Genomic DNA, 15,756 nt, shown 5'->3' with positions numbered 1-15,756 from the left:
GACTTTAGATCAATGGGTTAGGTTCGCAATTGGTTTGATATGATCAAAATCTAATAAAAGTTACTATGAATGTGAAGTACATTATTACTACTAGATATGATGAATGAGTCATATTCAGGTTATTCGAGTCTGAGCCATGTTTCCGGTATCCTCTCGTTAACATCAAGTAAGGTTCAATTTTGATCTGAGATTGCCGACTATGATTGCCAGACATAAGATTTCATTCCAAGTATGAAGCTTATTGTGATAAGGATGGAAAGATGCAAATGGTGAAAATGATGAACACATAATTACTTGCACTATCTGCTTTGCTGTATTAATAGTCAAATCTAGGCTGATAATAAATATGTTACACAAAAACTTGTACTGCATACATAGATTTGACACTTTCCCTTGCACATCCTATTCTAAGGCTGAAAGAAAAGAAGGGTCTGTAAGAGATACTTTTCGGTCAGGGCATGGGGCCTGACCGTCGAGGAAGGGAGTTAATGGCCTACCATGCTTTGTTGTTTTTTGAAAATGACAACCATCAAAGACTGGAGGCTACAGACCATCACACAATTCTTTAAAACATAGCAAGAAGAGAGTACTATACAACTTTTCAAGTCAACTGAAGTCACCCAAGAAGCCAGTTTTTGGACACTTCTGCTACACTTGCATTTATTCTCAAATAATTACCACTCATAATGCAACTTCACCTCTCAGAGTAAGACGAATAGACGATCAAACTCTATCATCACACCATGATTTTGCTTCACTTCCACACTGCTGCTTCATTTTTCTCCATCTTCCAACTGTTTCTTCCCCTCCTCTTCTCCTCACTTTGCACTGCAGAGGACTACTTCATCAACTGTGGCTCCTCTGACAACGCCATCACCACTACCGGCCAAACATTTATCGGAGATGAACGAAACAAGGCAGTCCACTTCTCTCATCACAAAAGCTATGCTGTTCCTTCAGCAGACCCGCCTGAACCCTTGTACCAGACAGCTAGAGTTTTCAAAAAACCATCAACCTATGACTTTGTCATCCCACAAAATGGCACTTATTTTGTGCGCCTTCATTTCTGTCCCTTCTCTTCTTCTCTTGCTGATGCAAAATTCCATGTCTCGGCATCAGGGCATTTGCTGCTAACTGACCTCAGTCTTGCAGGGAAAAATGCTAAAAATTGTTCAAGCAATACAAAGGAGTTCATCCTCAATATAAATGATGTTAAAGATAAGTTCAAAATTTACTTTGTGCCCACTTCATCGTCGTCTATAGCTTATGTTAATGCTATAGAAATCGTCTTCTCTATAAATTCGAACATCACAGAAGTTACAGGCCCTCATGTAAAACCTGCAGGAAGCTTGGGAAATTACAATGGTCAGCAATCGAAAGTTCTCGAAACACTCTACAGGATTAATGTTGGGGGTACAAAGATTAATGGATCAAGTTCCACCCTTTGGAGAAGTTGGATGCCAGATGATCAGTATCTCATCAACGAGGGTGATGCAGAGAATAAAACTAAAGGGACTATTGACAACGGTCCAGGTCAAACAACCAAGGATTTTGCTCCATTGGATGTTTATGAGACAGCAAAAATACCGAAAAATTCTTCTAGTTCTGGAATAATTCCCAACCTTACTTGGCAGTTCAGTGCAAACAAAGGAAATCGGTACTTTATTCGTGTTCATTTCTGTGACATTTTAAGCCCTTCTGCAGGAAATTATATATTTAACCTTTACATATATAGTAATTTTAGTCAGGTGATGGATATGTTGAACACCAGACACTTTCCTTTTTATAAGGACTATGTTGTTGAGTCTGATGGTCTAGGATTTATAAACATCAGTGTAGGACCAAACGATGGATCCCTCGATAAGACTTTCTTTTTTCTGAATGGGTTGGAAATTATGCAGATAATGAATGGAACAGTTTCAGAACCCTCAGTAAATAATGATTCCCACTTAGTATTCATACTAGGTGCTTCTGCAGTTTTCCTGATAATAGTTTTGGCAGCTGGTTTTGTTTTCCTTTATCAGAAAATTAAGAGAAAGAAGCAAACTGAAGCATTCGAGTGGGGAAATTTGCTGCTGTATAGTGCGACAAGTTCTCACAACAGGGCTTCATATGGCTCAACTTCCCATACATCAACTCATCAGAACCTGCAGTTGGGTTTAATTATACCTTTGATTGAGATTCGACGAGTCACAAACAATTTTGATGCAAGTTTGATCATTGGTGAAGGTGGGTTTGGAAAGGTATACAAAGGCACACTAAAAAACGGGCCGAAAGTGGCAGTGAAGCGAGGCAGTTCTGATCATGGTCAAGGAATAGCAGAATTTGAGACAGAGATTATGATTCTATCAAAGATTCGCCACCGCCATCTTGTTTCCTTGATTGGTTACTGCTGTGAAAATGGTGAGATGATACTGGTGTATGAGTTCATGGAAAAAGGGACCCTGAGATATCACCTGTATAAATCGAAAGATAGTCCTGCTTCGTCTACTCATGGGGTGCTATCTTGGAATCAGAGGCTTAAGATCTGCATAGAGGCTGCCAAGGGTCTTCAGTACCTCCACGTTGGTACAAACAAGGGAATCATTCATCGAGATGTCAAGTCTACGAATATATTGCTAGATGAAAATTACGTTGCTAAGGTTGCTGATTTTGGGCTGTCGAGATCAGGATATCTGGAACAAACTCATGTCAGTATATCAGATGTGAAGGGAACTCTTGGCTACCTAGATCCTGAGTACATCACATGCCTGCAACTGACTGAAAAATCTGATGTGTACGCTTTTGGGGTGGTTCTGTTTGAAGTTCTTTGTGCAAGACCTGTTATAGATCAATCACTTCCAAAAGAGCAAATCAGTTTACCTGATTGGGCAATTGCTTGCTTTGAGGAGGGACAGCTTGAGAAGATAATTGATCCGTGTATTGCAGGTGAAATCGAAGCTAATTCCTTGATGAAATTCTGTGAGGTAGCACAAAAATGTTTGAAAAGAGATTCAGCAGAGAGACCTCCTATGTCAGATGTATGCTGGGGTCTGGAGTACGCCCTGCAGCTTCAGAAAGCGGCTACTGAAAAAGTTCTGCAGGATGACAGCACCACAGATGCTTCCTTGAACATGTCTTTTCCTGCTGTTCGGCGATTCCCTTCTCAGAGTATTGCTGATAACGGCTATGAATTTGAATCATCAAACACTGGTACTGGAGAAGTATTTTCACAGTTGACAGCCAACGAAGGCACCGGGAGATAATATCAACTTGTTCAAGGTGATTGTGTTTACTTGCAGAATTCCAATTCAGTTCATAACGAATGAAATATGTTGTTATATCCATTTCCTTGTGATGGAATGAGTTATATTGTACTTGTTTAATTTTCTTTTGTACAATTTTAGGAACTTCGGTTGTTGCAGACAAAAGATTGTGCTTTTTCCTTGTAATATTCATAAATAAACTGCTAACACAATCATTGCTTGAGATTCGATATTTCTTCACAGTTGGCCCAAAGAAAAACACATAAACTGCACAAAGAACAGAAAATACCCTATATCTTAGAGTTAAGCATAGATCAGTCTCCTAATGTAGCAAATAAACTATACAAAGTTCGGTAAATATTTACAAGTATGTCCGACAACTTAGCTTAGGCTCTCTCAGGCTAAGTTGAATCATCTAGTACCATTGTGTAATCCATGGTGTACTGTCATCTTCCAGATTGACATCGAATTGTAAAACATCGATTTCTAACTGCAGCGCCGCCTTAGAATAGTCCACACACCTCTCAAACAGTCTGCACATCATTTGCTTAAATTCCACACCACTTGATGCCAATGCCAGCAGATAAAATTTAGCCAGTTTTGCAAGAGAATGATGTACTTATCTTAGAAAGGATACGTTTATGTGGACTGTACTAGTTCCCGTGATCAATTGAACGTCCTACTCTTCCTTGTAAAAAGCAACCCACAAGACTAAGGTATAGTCCCCCTTGAGTGTTAATATCAACGTCACTCTCTCCATCTTTTTCTTTTACAAGTCCATCTCACTTTAATATGCTACATTTATCTTCATATCTCTTACAAAGTAATTAAGGTGTGTTTTATTCACCTGATTTTCACTTTTATAAACTTAACATATTTGAACTTATCTTAATATAACTGAACTTATTAAAATATATTTTATTTGTAATTTAAAGTTAGGTAAACCTCATTAGAATTTATTTTTCCTGAAATGAATTTATCTGAACTTATCTAACTTGAAATAAATGAAAATAAGGTTAACATAATCGGCCCTAAATTGAATTATGATTTTTTTTCCCCCTCAAATTACAATACCTATTTTTTGAATTAGACGTGTGGTATCATAATCCAATGTGTGTTCTCAACAAGTGTACGTTATGATTTTCCAGGTAGAATAATTTCTAAGAATTCTAGCTAAATGTGGTTTGTTAGAGTGGGATGGGAAAGTACGGAGTATTATTCATTTATAACAAATAACAATCACAATTATTAGTTTAGAGTGTTCCTATCTACGTACATTGTGACTAATCCAAAAACATGTTATCTAGTACGAGGTAACCGAGTAAGTAACATTCACTTATTATACATTAGTAAAAAAAATAAAAATAAATAAATAAAAAATAAAATAATTAAGTCAAAATTAATACTTGTATATGAATAGTATCAAATCCAAGTAATATGCATTTAAAAAAAAAAAAAAACAGAAGAAGTAAAACAATACTCTTTATTAATGATGTTCTTATTTCTCAAGGTCAATATCCTCTAAAAATTAAAAAGTTAAAGTATGTAATTGCATATTTTCAATATGATGTCATTTATTATAAAATTAAGACGAAGGGCATGTTCACTTCAGCTTAATTTCAGTTCAATTCAGTCCAGTTCAGCTCTAATCGGTTTAGTTCAGTTCAACTCCAATCAGTTCAATTCACTTCAATTCAGTTTAGTTCAACTCCTAATTTCCTTCTCTCATAAAATATTCATTTCACCTCTATTCAGTTCAGCTCCAATCAGTTCAGTTCAGTTCAGCTCCAATCAGTTCACCTCTAATCAGTTCAGTTCAGCTCAATTTAGTAAATATGAACAGGTCCGAAGAGACAATGTAGGAAATTTATATTTTAGACACTAAACTCTCAAATAGAATTTTTTTTTTTTTTTGATGTTTGTTTGATGATGAATCTTGAAAAAAATCTTTCAAGATTCTACTTCTTCTATCCCATTATAAAGTTCTTACCATATTTTTTTTCTTAGGAATTAAATAAAATAAATTCCTCCCGACAAAATAAAAGGAAAGTAAATACCTTTTACATAATATTGTCCTAATGAAAGTGGACAAGTCTTGTAGTAAAATTAAGATATAATACTTCGCGTCGCAAAATAAAAGGAAAGTAAATTTCTAATACAAAGTAAATTAATTCCTTTTACTTAATCTTGTCCTAATTAAAGTGGATAAATCTTGTAGTAAAATTATTAAGATATAATTTTAATTTTTTATTTAAAACGAAAGAAAAAGATATATATACTTCGCAAAATAAAAGGAAAGTAAATTCCTAATACGAAGTAAATTGTACTGGTTGTTACTTGGAGTACAAGCACAGTTGAGTTATTTCGATTGTTCTTATAAAAAACAAGTTCATGTTGTTATGTTCATCTTTTTCTTCAACATCCACAAAACTCTAAGGGTTCGTTGAAAGTCTTGAACGAAGTTTCATTTGATCGTTATGGATGAAAACAAAGAATTAGTAGTAGATAGGTTTGAGGAGCTTCATAAATTTGGTATCGTAATTCCTTGTAGCCATGACTCGAGTTCTTCCTCTAGGAAACTCGGAGTTAGGTTAATCTTCGATTACTATGAAACCATAGTTTATTATAATACTAATGGTCGACGAAAGTTGAGTATCCGAAAACTACCTAAGAAGAAAGCTCTCTCTATTAACCCATTTTGTTTTTCGTGTAGGTTAGTTATCGCTAAGAATTTCATAAATAAATACATGAGTGTTGGTAGTGATGACTATTGGTTCGAGAAAGGGTTGGCTGCTTCAGGCGACAAGGTATGGAAAATAGTTGAATCTCTTACGCAACAAGGACAAGTTACGGAAGGTGAGATTAGTTATGCAAAGCAGGTTCAAGTTCGTGATCATAGGCTTTTTCGTATGGCTTCTAATCACCGAGTTTGCAATGAAGAGGAGTTTGAGGCGTGTGTTGCAGCCGGCAATGGTGTTTTAGAGGAGGAAATACCGGTTATCAAAGGGTTAGAAAGGCTTAGTATTGATGATGACGATGATGATAATGAGTTTTTGAAAAGACAGGATACGTGTGGTATATGTCTACAAGAGTTGAAAACTATGGACATCAAGAAGGGTGAAGATCTTAAGGGTGGTACTGATAATGTTAGTATAAAAAAGTGGTCGAAATCTCTTGTGAAGTTACCTTGCGATCATGTGTTTCATGAACCTTGTGTGCTTAGATGGCTTCATGAAAACCATGTTTGTCCTTTTTGCCGAAATTCAGTTGATGAATGATGTATGTTTTAATTAGATTTACGTTGTAGTAGGGTTTAAAGCCTTTTATTATTTAGGTAAATCCATATTTGAGTTTATTTGTAAGCATTGTTATTTTAATACTAATTTTTATAACGATGAAGTAGTGAAGTACTTTGATAAGAATCGTATGCTTTAATTTGTGTTCAAGAAACAACTTCTTAATGCAATTACATACTTTTAATTTATGATTTATATTTTATATTCATAAGAATTGAGTTAAAATTTTAGGGTCATCGATTCAATATTGCAAGTCAACTGGGCTTTAGTACAATATGACTTTACTAGAAATTAATGAGCTGAAATTCAGTAAGCCCGCTAGACTTTCTACAGTGGATTCTTAAGATTGTGGCCCGATGCAAATAACAAGTTATAGCCCATAACATCCCTTGCTCCTCTAAATCCAAGTCTTGACGAGGTATTCACAAGGGCCCATTGTGTATTACAACTTTGTGAGGATGTCAACTAGATTATTTGGTAATATATCAAATAAGGTATTATTAAAAATATATATACGAAGTATATATATTCACATGATTGTATTTTTCTTGCGTATTAATGACAAAAAATTAAAAAGTAATGTATGTGAATAGTGATTATTGTGCAAAATATAAAATAAAAGAAGAAATATATAGAGCATAACATTAAACTAGGACACATTGAAGGTAAAATAGAACCGGTAATAACCCATACAATAAATCAATAAGGTTTTGAAGAAACGCGGTAGGATTTTTCATGGGTGGACAATCGGAAATTACCATATGCCAAGAAGAATAAATTCTACCAACAATAATAGAGATTTTTTTGGTTAGATCAAGCAACATGCATGTAAGAAAAAAAAAGTGGCTGATGAAATTTTCTAATTAAAATTGCATGCAAATGACATTTGCTCATGTTGGAATCATGCACTTAAAAGAATAAATGATGTAAGAAACGTGAGTTAAATTGCTATTTTTTCAATGGAGGAAGAGAAAAGTAGCGATTCCTTAAGGCAAATATAATGATGAGGATTCTTTATTTCCAACAAATAATTCAACAAAATTCTGTTTGCATTAGGCTGTACGTAGAGAATATATTCCTTATTATTGTTGTGAAATTGTGAATTTGTGATCGACTCTTATCTGTTTCAATTTTTTTATTTTTATTTTTTTCATAGTTGAATAACTTGAATTCTCAATTAGTACAAAGTAGTTTATAACAATTTGATTGATCGAGTACAGAGTAGTAGTATATTGATCATCAATTTATATAAGCTAGAACCTTTATTTATCGTTCAATCATAAAGAAGAGATTGTTTATTAACTATGAAGGATAAATTTATTAGTTATGACATTTGTGTATATATATGATTGATTTAGCTCCAGACTTTGCGAATTATCTAAAGGTCATAATTCCCACAAATTCTAGCAACTTTTATAAGAAGTGATTAACCAATACGGAGTATAACGAATGTTAGAGATTGATATACCTTTTCTATTCCCTTATATTAATGTTACAACATGAAAATATTGTACAGATTTTAAGATGACGAGGGTTTTAAAGAGATATAAAAATGAAGACCCATATTATGAGAAAAGTGATAAGAGAGAAGTCGTTTGCAAAAAAAGAAAATATTGCAAGATTTGCAAAACTTCCTAAAATGATACTCCGTAATCGTAATGATCTATATATACTTAGAGACATCCGAAGGTATCGATCTCATTAATCTATAGAGGTTATTGTCAGTTATTAATGGTTTAAATTAAATTTTAGTACCTTTTTTATAAAAGTGAGGTTAATTACTGTCCAATAATGGTTTATATTCACAATATTATATTATCTTTCTCACCATCCTTCCAAATTCATCATCCAAACATGAATTGCTATCTTCCCATTTAGCAAAATACCGACAAGATTAAAGTATAGTTATACATGCACTCGTATAAAATTCTCCTGCATGAATGTGAACAAAAGGAAACATGCATGCTCCAAAGTCTTAAAATATATCCCCAAAAAAAAAGAGAGATATAATTACCTAACAACTGCTAATTCAGTAATAATTTTTCTTAGTTATGTAATGACAATTTGAGTTGCGACAAATTGCCACTCCAAAAAAAAGTCTACCAAGAGACACCTATAAGTTTTTTTTTTTTTTTCATGTCTGACAAAATAAGCTACTTTAATTTTATTTTTTTAACAATGGTACCTGTGATGTACGAATACAAATTAGACGTCGTCCCACATTGGTATCTCAATCCACTTTACAATTATGATCTAGAATACAACTTGAATTCGTATAATTTTGCATCTATTTTACAATTGAGTGTATCTAAAATTAATGTTTTGGATTGTCGTTTCAAATACTACACAAGGTTCATCAACAGATTAAACATCTAAAGGGTGAGTATATCGTACTCATGTAGTTGTGTTAAGTTGATAATCAATGCATTATATACATAATTTTAAAAATACTCGGATGCATAATAGACATGCTTATAAGCTCGATCATTATCAATAAGTTAGATCGAAACTTATATGCCATGCAAGCTTAGCATTAAATATAACAACAGTGAGTGAGTGGATGGTGTAGTAAGTAGATCGATGTACAGTAGCAGCAGATGAGTACTTGGTGCAGCATAATAACAGAGGTTGACCCCATGCGCATTTCGCGTGAAAAAGGTCAGACCAACCTTATACTTATATGCTTATGGATTGAAAGCTATAACTTTGTCCATAACTCGTCTGAGCTTCATACACTATACTTTATACAATTTCTTTTTTAAATTTATTAATTTTGAGGTAAAACAAAAGGAAATTTACAAGAAGATATGATATTATCCTTATTCTTTTTATTGTGGTCCGTAAAACTTGGTACAATTATTTTTCACTCCTTGTAATAAAACCTTTGTGGTAAAGTCATAGTCCTATCAAGTATAGGAAGTACTAAATAATTATGGTTGACTTTTATGTAATTAGCTAGTTTCCATGTGTTATTTTATTTGTTACTATATTTGTTATTATATTCCGATTTATTGAAAACAACTGAACTGAATTGTTTATGAGAGAAGTAAATTAAGAACTGAACTGAACTAGACTGAACTGATTAGAGTTGAACTGAACTGAAATTAAGCTGAACAGAATATGCCCATGCATACATTCTCGATAGAAATAAGTTTGATTTTATGAATCGGATTTAAAAGAAAAGTTGGATCAAAAAGGTTGCAAGGACTTTCTTTACTACGAGTACTTGATTAGTATACTCGCCAATAAAAACATTTATATGGCTACCACTCTACCAGTATTATCAAGTTAATTGTACAAATTTTTTATAAAGTCAACCATTTAGTTTACAATAAGGTCAAATGACAAGTGGACTGAAGAAAAAACACTATAGTGATTGGGCCAAATTCCAATCAAACATTAAGAACTAAAAAGGCCATGATGCTAACCAGGACCACTTCGTTTATGGTAGCCACTAGCGGTAGCATGGGCGGAGCAACAACGGCGGTCGACGGCAGCGTACAAGGCGTTCCGTAGAAGCCGCTAAGTGGTGGTCCCAATCCCATTTCCAAAGGAAGTAAAATATGTGAATTGATACAAGAAAAACAATTAATAAAAATTGGCGTGGTTAGTTTAAAAAAAAAAATGGCACACGTACAATTAAACAATAGTTTGACCCAAGACATATTAGATACTCATAGTACAGTGTATATTCGAGTAGAATAGAGTGAGAACAAATAAGAAAAAGACAAAATAAAACAAAACAAAAACAAAAGTTTCACTATTCAACTAAATTATCAATCAAATCACATGTGGACTTGTTGAGTGTGGAGTTTTATTTTTATTTTATTTTTTTTAAAGGATTTATTTGTTTAATATTGTAGTATTTGAAGAGTATATAAAAAAGAAATGAAAATGGAGGCGAAATTAAGCGTGCGGGAAAGGCATGCGTAGCACAAGTCCTGCTCCTCAGATTAAGACTGAGTGAGCAGAGAAAGATCCCAACGCAGATACTATCTAATCTCATCTAATACTTGTATAATCTTCTCGTTATTTCATGAACTATACCTACTCATGCTCATCATTTATGTTGCTTTGACACGCCTTCCCAAATATTTTTCTGTTTCTTCCATTTTTGGGTGCGAGAGGTTATGAGCGGGTTGTTCGGATTAAGTTAACTTGAATTTACTCGGATGGAACTATGTCTGTGATGTTATCGTTTTAGATGTTAGAGTATGAAATACTCGTGTATATGTAAATAAATTATTCAACACTAACCATGTTACCTGTACATCTTTTTGGCTGAGTTGGGTTGATCTTTATTTAGTCTAGTTTTAAAATCTATTCGTATGATTTGGGATTACAATTTATGTTTGTACACCGTATTAGGTGAAATGAGTTGCGTAATTGAAGTGTATGGATCACGTACTTTTGCTTTGGCTATGTCCTCTACATTCTACACTGCACATTTTATCATAAACTTACTTTTTATTTAATTGTACGTTTTTGACGTTTTACTCCCAAAACGTTGATAAAATTAAGTTGAATCATTTTAGGCCATAAAAGTTTCGGCTTCAAACACCTTAATTCTTTTTTTTTTTTTTTTTTGAAAGAAAAAACACCTTAAATTCTTGATATATATATATATATATATATATATATATATATTGCTGTAATAGAAAATAAGAAATGCATGTCATCTTCCCTCACGCCTAATATATATATATATATATATATATATATATATATATATATATATAGATATATATATACTGTATTAGAAAATAAGAAATGCATGTCATCTTCCCTCAAGATTAAAACCTAACTTACCTTAACGCCTAATTTAAATAAATAGATAAAACATAGCCTACTCGTATTTGTTATTGAGCTTAATAGCTTATAGTTACTCTCGCACCGTCTTACTTTGGCGTGCCCCAAGTGTTAGTAGTTTGAACCTCGTCACGTCCTTCGACGCGTGCTTTCCTTATTACATACTGCTTCTTACTTGTAGCCTTTTTACTTCCCTCCCTCCCTGGAATTACGAAAAAAAACACTCTATTTTCAACGCTACAAGCTAATTATTTTTGCAAGTTTTGGCACTTGTTTTCCCAATGCATTGACTCTTATAGTATTTCCAATTTATCTTGCCAAATCCAATGGCCTTAATATATATGCATGTGAATATGTGATCCATTCCACCTGATTTTTGACGTTATGTCCCTCACACATGATTTCATGAGTGCATAAACTATATTCTTGATTATTCTTTTTTAACACTATCAAGTGTATGAATAATTTCAATTTAATTAACTTCATTTTGTACAAGTACATATTTAGTGATTTGTTTTTTAGTTAACTCAATCTCTTTGTGTAAAATTGACCTAACACATGAACATCATGACTTTCTAATTATATACGGCCGAAATATATATAGAACACTTTAATAAAATGATACACAAAGATATTACATGATAATTGATCAAGATCCAGAATAAATTAATAAAATTACACTAGGTTATTTCAACGACAAGTATATGATTTGATACAGTGATTTATGAGGTATTCTCAAAATCACCTTTGATCACACAAGAATCTATCTCAAATCTAAACCTAATCGACTAATTGTCCAGTACTCTGTAAACAATCATCATAAGTAAACGATGTAGAAATTTAAATAAATGAATAGTGATTACTAAACAAATTTAATGCCATGTCTTTAAATAATTAATTAGTACGTCCTCACCTTCATATTTGAGTATTTGACAACAAACAAACACAACAAGTTCCTCTTATAATATCTATAGTTAATATGCTAGTTATTCTCCCTCTTAGATGTGGGACAGTTAGTCCCTACTCACGTTTCGTTTATTGTTCGTATAAAATGGAGGGTGAAAACAAAGATGAAAAGTTGATTATAAGCATGAGCAGTATTACTAATCCACTTTACCAAAAAACATGGGCGAATTAATGGAAGATGTGGGTTTAGTGAATGCTCTCACTCCAGTCACTTTCTTTTTGGCACTAATGTACTCCCGTCATTTTCAAATGTCGACATTATGTTAATGGAACATATATTTCTAAGATAATGTCGTTTTAACATTAATATAATTATTTTTTTACGATCAGATTATGTAATGAAAGTAAAAGGTGTAACAACTACAACGTAATACACGCTTTATTCGATACTTAAAAGCGAAGATAATAACAGGTGTCGGCATGTTAGAGTGATGCAAAGCGTGTTATGGTAATCTTATCTTAAAATTTTCATGCATAATTGAACGTCCAAATTGAGATTGATACGTATATATATCACCTAATATCAAATTTGCTTAGGCATTCAAAGTGGAAATATATTAATTTATAATTATGTCACGTTATCATGTTTATATGATAATATGACATGCATGTGTGACTTGTTCAAAGAGTGAACAATTGTTAATCACCACTTAGGCCAATATCTAAAGTAGGTCATATAAATCTAAATTTTATAATTATATTTTGTAAGAAAAAATATACACTTTGAAGTATATAACTTTTCAAAAATTATATTCTTAAATAGGGTCTGTTCACTTCAGCTTAATTTCAGTTCAGTTCAACTCCAATCAGTTCAATTCAGTTTAGCTCCTAATTTCTTTTTATCATAAAATATTCATTTCAGCTCTATTAAGTTCAGTCTAGTTCAGTTCAGTTCAGTTCAGTTCAACTCCAATCAGTTTAGTTCAGTTCAGCTCATTTCAATAAATATAAACAGGCTCATAATTAGATGTATTTTTGCCTCTTTGATCCTTTGTAGTAATAAAACTAATAATTCAACAATAATAATACGGAGTAATATATACTAACAGTTCGGTAAGTTTAAAAACTCAGGCCAATTACTCAAATTATGAAACAATTTGAAAGACATCAAGTTTCCATTAATCTTATTAGTAAGAATGAGTTATGATTTAAGCTTTAAAGTTCAACTAAATTAATTTGAATAGCACTACAACTCAAGCATTTAGTCACCGTACTATTGAACTTAACATTGCAATACCTTAACCAAGTTAATAATTCGAATATCTTTACATTTGATGAAAAACAAAATACTTGCATCAAATTTCAATACAACAAAATTTCTACTCTATGCTTCAGTTATGTTTCACAATTTCTGATAATAAGTGTATATAAATTCAATCAAGATAGATAGATCTAATTAAGCAGGTCTAATAAGACCCTGTTCTCTTCACCTTAAAAAAATAATATTAAGTAAAAATAAGTTCAATTCAGTAAAATTAATTTCAGTTTAGTAAAAATAAATTCAGTTCAGTAAAAATAAGTTCAGTTTAGTAAAATTCAGTTTTCTTAAAGAAGAATTATAATAGAAAATCAGTAAAAATAATTTCAGTTCAGTAAAATTAATTTAAGTTCAGTAAAAATAATTTAAGTTCAGCAAATATAATTTTGTTTCAGTAAAAATAATTTCAGTTCAACAAAAATAAGGTGAAGAGAACGGGGCCTAACTGTAATAAGCTTAATAAGTTTCAATCTGATCTAACAAGCTAAGTTTACTATCTCAAGTTTATTCGTTCTCTTGCAATCATATCTAATTAATAAGATTTAATTATATATTAAGCTCCAATTAGGTCTAATAAGTTTAGATAAATTCAAAGCAGATAAGTTCATGAAATTTTAGATGAAAAATAATGATCCAACATTATAATTTTTTTACTTCACCAGTAAATATTGGTCATGTTGTAATTTATCATAATTCATGATATGACATCATTTTATGATCATACTATTTTTAGTGCTCAATACTAGTGTGTTTTGCTTAGCTAAATTTCATTCATCTTAATTAATCATTGGAACTTAATTAATAATTATATTATAAATTGAAATTTATTGTAATCCAAATCTATGTTAGTATATGTTTGGAAAAATAAATCATAAATCCTCATTATATTTAAAATAAAATACAAGCACTTTTTTTGTAAGACATCCTAAATAATATGGAGTACCGTATATAGTATTATGTATAAAAAAAATATTTTCAAAGATATACAAATACAAGTATATAACATGCATGTACTTCATTCCTCCATGTCTCCAACTCTCCATTACACCACTAATCATATAAATATGAACATATCACTTTAACAATATTTCAAAATTCAATGTCACTATAATAATAAATATTGGATTAATATCAATTTATACCTGTGAAACATCAATTTATTACGGAGTATAAAAATTTCAAATACATAATCAAATTCGTTATTAACACTCATGTTATAATCAAAGTTTCAAACGATGTTGCACATATAAATGTACAAGTGATGTGGGCATTATATCTTAAACAATGGCAATATGGCTGGTTGTAGTGGAAGGAGTAATTTGACTTGAGAGTGCATCACAAGTCAAAGGAATGTTATTAGTGGTAACGGGTGTGGGCATTATTCGTAAAGATGCACTCCACCAAATGTGGGATAGTGCTACAACTACAAGTCTACTCAACCCTTCTTTTTTCTCGATTACCTTTGTTTTCTATTTGTTGAATTGCTCCGTAATACTTTCAATGCTTGAATGATTAGCTAATTACATAATCCAATTCACAAGTTTAAAGGATATTTTAGTTGTTACTCCAATAACGGATATTTTTCCTTATTTGGGATTCTTAATTGTAACATAGTATCACTAGCACTTGTATACTCATAATAATGATTCTTGTATGATATTCTTATGAAGGGAAAATATATAAGAACTATAGACATGAAACTTTATTACGGTTCTCTTAAAAAGATTTTAACTTTATATTATTTTGTTATATTTGTAGATTCTTATTAGACTTACTCGTATAATGTCTATTTTGGACACAGACATCTCTTGTACATACTAAACTTTGGTTTATTGTATCATTTGATGGAACATGTTGAATCAATTAATAATAATCATGCATCACTATTTTCTTGGTAGGTTACTTATGGATGATGTGTTTTGGGAATTAATTATAAAGATCAAGTAACTAATATCAATAATTGAGCAATAGACGCTAAAAAATTAATGACAAAAATGTTAAAGGTACAAGTCACAACAACAGAAACAAACCACTAATCATCATTCTAGCTCGAAATGAATTTCCTAGTCAAAAGATGAACCGGGAAAAAAAATTCGGCAATTAATGCTTAGCTCATCTAATTAGCTGATTTGTGAGAAAATAAATCATATCATTCCTTTATTAATCATTCCACTCCATCAAA

General features: G+C 31.9%; 1 pseudogene; it reads left to right on the top strand.

Moving 5' to 3' along the window:
• Positions 1 to 624: 624 nt before the first annotated feature.
• LOC145586536 (putative receptor-like protein kinase At2g23200 pseudogene) lies at positions 625 to 3,470 on the top strand (annotated as a pseudogene).
• The last annotated feature ends 12,286 nt before the right edge of the window (positions 3,471 to 15,756 follow it).

This window comes from Chenopodium album, chromosome 16 (genome assembly GCF_948465745.1).
Source record: "Chenopodium album chromosome 16, dcCheAlbu1.1, whole genome shotgun sequence".
Lineage (NCBI taxonomy): Eukaryota > Viridiplantae > Streptophyta > Magnoliopsida > Caryophyllales > Amaranthaceae > Chenopodium > Chenopodium album.
This window is presented reverse-complemented; position numbering and strand designations above follow the sequence as displayed.